Genomic DNA, 6,537 nt, shown 5'->3' with positions numbered 1-6,537 from the left:
TATATATTAATATATCCGCCACTCCATTCACTCACACCACTCAATTTCCCACTCCAATCACCCACATAACTTGACCCCCCTTTAGTCTAGAAAACAGCGGATGTTTACTGCAACCGAGACTAAACAAAAAACCTATAAACAAATGTCCCCAAAAAATCTTCCAAGTGTGAGAACGCTTAGGTAGCAAAAATCAATAAGCCAATCAAAATCCAGATCCCTTGTCACCAGATAAAAAGCTCCCAATACTAATGTCAAAAGCTTTCTAACCGAACTTTAATCATATCTGTATGAATAATCATAAGTCAGTTCTAAGTTTTCATTCAAATAATAAAGTACGTTGCTTTTAACTCACAAAACATATCTTTTTTTTCCTTATTGGGAAAATCGGATATTTAACTGGCGCAGTCGTAAGGATAAAACGAAATAATTTAGTGCGTGCAAAACTTTGTGTATAAGCGACTGTTACGGATATCGAATCTAAGGTTGCGTAATAAGCAAAACTTTTTTTGTATCATTAAATAAATAATTGAGCGAAACTTGTGTCAAGCCACCGCTACAGATATCAAATCTAAGGTTGGCCCGTGATCAAGACTTTTTGTGCTAAAAACAAGTAAAGGAGTTGTAAGCAACTAAAGCCCAAAGCCCTTCGTTTTATCCGCAAAAGAACCTTTCGTGCAGTCAAAAGCGCGACATTGAATCTTGAAGTTCTAAATATATTCTAATCCAAGATGACACTAGAACTATCAGAAATACATCTGAACCAGGCACTTACCATGCTTAGACAGTTGCCCAATTTCGATGGTAACGCTTTGACCCTGAGCACGTTCATACGGAGAGTTGACTACATTCTACAACTCTACCCGACGAGGGACATCAGGCAACATAGTTTGATGTATGGTACTATAGAGATGCAGCTCACTGGAGATTCACAACGGATATCACAACTAGCGCACGCCAACAATTGGAGCGAGTTGCGGGCCACCCTCATCAGCGAATATATGGTGCAAACGCCTTATGAAGAGTTACTACGACGGCTATACCATACTTCCTTTGGAGGAAACCTTCGCAAGTTTATTGAAGATTTAGAACATAAGTCTTTTATTATAATTAATAAGTTAGAATTAGAAGACGATGCCGACTATACCATATTATACACAAATGCCATGAACAACACAGTGAAAGAAGTCATTATTAAAAGATTACCAGACAAGCTTTATATGACATTAGCGAAGTTTGATCACTAACCATAGAACACATAGATGGGACAAACTCATGATTTTTTGATTGCAAACGCTAGCCTAGTCATGGAACCCCAGAGAACTTCGGGAAAACCCGAACGCTCGTACTCTCAATGAGAGCGTAAAGTGGGGAGAGGGCCAAGCAGCTACGAAAATAATTCAGTCTAGCACAGACTACCGAACGACGAAGGCAGGCCTATGTCGCTTGTGATTTCGTTCTGTCTATGTATGTGTACACTCGTCGGTACATGCTCAGGCTTCGTAGTGTGTGTGTGACGTGAAGTTGTACAACATCGCATTTCAATAGCTCGCTCGACCAAAATTTTTCATTTTCGACAAAACAGCGGCAATGCGAATAGGATATGCCCCTGTGGAAAGAATATCAAGAAATATTGCCATCTGCTTCGTATGTATCCCGGTGGCTGTACCGATAGAGTGCTCGTTTGGTGATGCGTTTTGGGGAATGTCCCCTGGTTCGATTCCCAACTCGAAATCGTCGGCTTAAATAAGGTTTTTTTCTATTTTATAATTTTGTTTTTTTTTGTGGATTTTTTGTTTCTTTATTTTTTGTTTATTTTTCTTTTTCATTTATTATTTATTTATTTTTTATTTATTTATTAAAAAATAGAAGAAAAAAAAACCTTATTCGGTTTCGAAGTGGGGGAATCGAACCAGGGATATTCCTATCGCCAAGCGAACACTCTATCGGCACAGCCACCGAGATACATACGAAGATGATGCCAATTTCTTGATATTCTTTCCACAGGGGCATATCCTATTCGCATTGCCGCTGTTTTGTCGAAAATGAAAAATTTTGGTCGAGCGAGCTATTGAAATGCGATGTTGTACAACTTCACGTCACACACACACTACGAAGCCTGAGCATGTACCGACGAGTGAGAACGAAACGAAATCACAAGCGACATAGGCCTGCCTTCGTCGTTCGGTAGTCTGTGCTAGACTGAATTATTTTCGTAGCTGCTTGGCCCTCTCCCCACTTTACGCTTTCATTGAGAGTACGAGCGTTCGGGTTTTCCCGAAGTTCTCTGGGGTTCCATGACTAGGCTAGCGTTTGCAATCAAAAAATCATGAGTTTGTCCCATCTATGTGTTCTATGGTTAGTGGTTTGATATTTCAACAGTGTCTAATTTGAAACAAGTAGCCCAGAGAGAGGGTCAATATGAAAACAGCTCCACAGAGAAACCCAAAACTAACAATCAAAGTAATTCAAGAAATTCTAATTACAAATCAAACCAAAACAATTCAGGGCAGAACTATTATAAGCAAAACCACCAATACAATAATTCAAATCATACCAATTCCCAAAATAACCAACAGCTTCGAGAAGAATTTCAACAAAATCTTAATCAGGGCAGACAAGAAAATCCCCTTAAATATCAGATTCAGAATCAACCTCAGAATCAAAACCCTGTGGTAAATCAACCCACTAAAAGGCAAGGAGAGAGTACCAGTGGTCAGAGTAAAATGGAATGGTCCGAAAATTTTCATCAATCAGCCTCGGATCAGATAGCTCAGACAGAACAGTTGGATCAAATAGATCAACTGAATACCTCCAATCAAATCTGTGTCCAACTAAAAATCAATAACATTCCTTTAAAGTGCGTTATAGATACAGGCTCTTCAATAAAAATGTCAACGAAAATTATTTCAACTTTCCAGAAACATCAGAAAATTTAAATGTTCAAACAATAAAAGGAATAATTGAGCTTAACAAAAGCGTATCTTTTGCACCAAGCAAATCAAATCACAAATTCTATTTCAAATACACCAATAAAGAGGAAAAAGAAGAATCAATACCTTATCCTCCGCCAGAGTTCGAATATGAAGCATTCGCACATGAAATAAATAACGGTATCGAGGAAAGAAACGAATTTAGACTTGATCATTTAAATTCAGAAGAAATAGAAAGGTTAAAGAAAATATTGCATGAATTTAGCGATATCCAGTATAGGAAAGGTGAAAATTTGACCTTTACCAGTACAATAAAACACAACATCAGAACTAAACACGAAGACCCAATTTACAAACACCCATACAAATACCCACAAATCTTTAACGAAGAAGTCAATAAACAAATTAGTGAAATGGTAGAATGAATGGTACTACCTAAAAAAGAGGACGCATCCAAGGAACAAAAGTTCCGCCTAGTAATCGACTATCGTAGTCTAAATGAGATTACTGTCGATGACAAGTTCCCAATACCAGTAATGGATGAAATATTAGACAAACTTGGAAAATGTCAATATCTTACAACCATTGACCTCGCCAAGGGATTCCATCAAATCCAAATGGACCCTAAATCAATCGAAAAAACCGCATTTTCAACTAAACATGGTCATTACGAGTACACACGAATGCCATTTGGACTAAAAACTGCACCAGCAACATTCCAAAGATGTATGAACAATTTATTAGCAGATTCAATCTATAAAGATTGTTTAGTCTACTTAGACGATGCAATTTCTATTTAATCGACAATCAACAATTTTTATCTTGTATAGATATTTATTCAAAGTACGCAACTTTAGTCGAAGTTAAAAGTCGATATTGGCTTGAAACAAAAAGGGCAATCACAAAAATCTTTAACGATATGGGTAAACCGTTAGAAATCAAGGCAGATTAAGACTCAGCTTTCATTTGCATAGCACTTCAAAATTGGCTACAATCAGAAAACGTTAATATAAGTATAACATCGAGCAAAAATGGTGTTTCAGACGTGGAAAGATTGCACAGGACTGTAAACGAAAAGCTAAGAGTTATTAATGCAGAATCTAGTAAAGAAGAAAAACAAACTAAATTCGAAACTATCCTTTACACATATAACCATAAAACTAAACATCTAACGACAAACAGAACACCAGCAGATATCTTTATTTACGCAGGCACACCTCTTTATAATACACAAGCTAACAAAGCAAAACAAATTGATAAATTAAATGAAAATAGGAACGATTTTGAAATAAATACACAGTATAAACAAGCCCCTTTAGTTAGATCGAAAACGAACAACACCCTTTAAGAAAACAGGTGAAATTACCCAAGTTGACGACAAACATTATATTGAAACAAACCGAGGTAGACAAACAACACACTACAAATCGAAATTCAAAAAGAAAAAGAAAACTCATCAAAGTAAATATACTAATTAATTTCAGAGATACTAACATTACTATTTCTACTCTTATCAATGGTACACTCGACGCATAATCAAAGCATTGAAATTAATCCCATAAAGGCACCTAATGGATATCTTGTATTCAAACCAGGAACCATGGATTTACCCTCAAATTTCGAATATCATTATTTAACTGTAAATTTAACCAACATACAAACCACTTATAACAACTTGGTTGAGCAGTCAGAACCATATAAGAACATAGTCCACATTCAGTATTTAGTCGAAAAATTAAATCGCGAAATGAACGGCATAAAAATAATAAAAAGAAATAAGCGAGGACTTATTAACATAATAGGCACAGCACATAAATATCTTTTCGGCACCTTAGACCAATACGATAAAAAAGAACTTGAACAAAAAATTGATAATCTATCAGCAAATAGCGCCCAAAATAATGAACTTAATCATATCATTGAAGAAGTCAACAAAAATAAAGAACTCCTAAATAATCTTACTATTCAACAGGATGCAGACAAAAAATTAAATATACTATTGTTCAACTTAGAGCATTTTACAGAATACATAGAAGACATAGAGTAAGGAGTGCAGTTGACAAGACTAGGAATATTTAATCCAAAACTTTTAAACCATCAAGAAATATTTAACATAAATACAGAAAAACTCTTAAACATAAAAACATCTACTTGGTTAAAATCAGACACAAATGAAATATTAATAATTTCGCATATACCTAGACAAATATCTAAAACATCGCTATTCAAAATTATATCCTATCCAGATGAAAATAATAACACTTTAACAGAAAACATTCAAGAAACTTACTATATTCAAAATAATAAAATTTATGCAAAATAAACCAAAAAACAAGAAATAAATGAGTGTATAGTTGGCATTATTACACAAAAACCAGCAGAATGCAAATACACAAAGATGTTCAAAACCAATTCAATTAGTTATGTAGAACCCAATACTATCGTAACTTGGAACTTGCCCAAAACAAACTTAAAACAAAATTGTAACCAAAATAAAATATTCATAGAAGGAAATAATATAATAAAAATATACGACTGTGCTATGCAGTTGAATGAGATATCAATAATAAATACATTGCAGGATTATACCCAGAATATTTATGTAACCAACAATGTAACAAAACTAGAACCAATCTCTTATATCCAAGCTAAACCAATCATTTCCGAAAAAACTGTAATAAAGTACGTTGCTTTTAACTCACAAAACATATCTTTTTATACCCTTGCAGAGGGTATTATAAAATTGGTCAGATGTTTGTAACGCACAGAAGGAGACGTTTCCGACCCCATAAAGTATATATAATTAAATATTCGATTTTCTCGATAAGGAAAAAAAAGATATTTTTCGTGAGTTAAGTAACGTACTTTATTATTTGAAAGAAAACTTAGAACTGAGTACAAAAATGTCTTATGGTTATATTTATAGCTAAATTTTGGGAGCCCTTTGGTGGCGTGGTTGATATTTCGACGATTTGATTGGTCCGATTTTAAGTGCTGAGTTAGCGTTCTCACGCCTTTGGTTGTTAGGGGGACAATTATTATTTCAAGTGTTCAATTGTTTATGTTAGTTTTTATGGATTAGCGTTCATACGCTTTGGTTTTGAGGGGGACAATTATTACTTCAAGTGTTCGATTGTTTATGTTAATTTTTATGGATTAGCGTTCATACGCATTGGTTTTGAGGGGGACAATTGTTTACGTTATGATTTTTAGGGGCCGAAATATTTATATGTTATTGGGTATTGGAGTCGGATATATGACTCCCCCATCCTAAAGAAAATAGCCTGTCCTCAGGCGGATACATTGGGATATAGCGAGGGATTTTTCTCAGCTGTAAATATTGGAGTATCAATTTTGTTTATAATTTGGGACTCGATTTTTTCAACAATTGGGGTTTCGATTATGTTTGTGGGACCACGATTGTTATTTGATCGGAAATGCTTAATAATTAATTTTTGTGGCATTGCCTTAAACTTATAGATTAAGTATGTAATCAAACTTATTATAGTAAGTATAAAAGTGGTTAATGTAATAGTTTGAAATGCAGTATAATATTTCGTATGTTCGTTAATTATCTCTTTTGTTTGGATAAAGGAAATAGGTTCTA

This window comes from Drosophila willistoni, unplaced genomic scaffold, assembly GCF_018902025.1.
Source record: "Drosophila willistoni isolate 14030-0811.24 unplaced genomic scaffold, UCI_dwil_1.1 Seg639, whole genome shotgun sequence".
Lineage (NCBI taxonomy): Eukaryota > Metazoa > Arthropoda > Insecta > Diptera > Drosophilidae > Drosophila > Drosophila willistoni.
Note: the sequence above shows the minus strand (reverse complement) of the source record.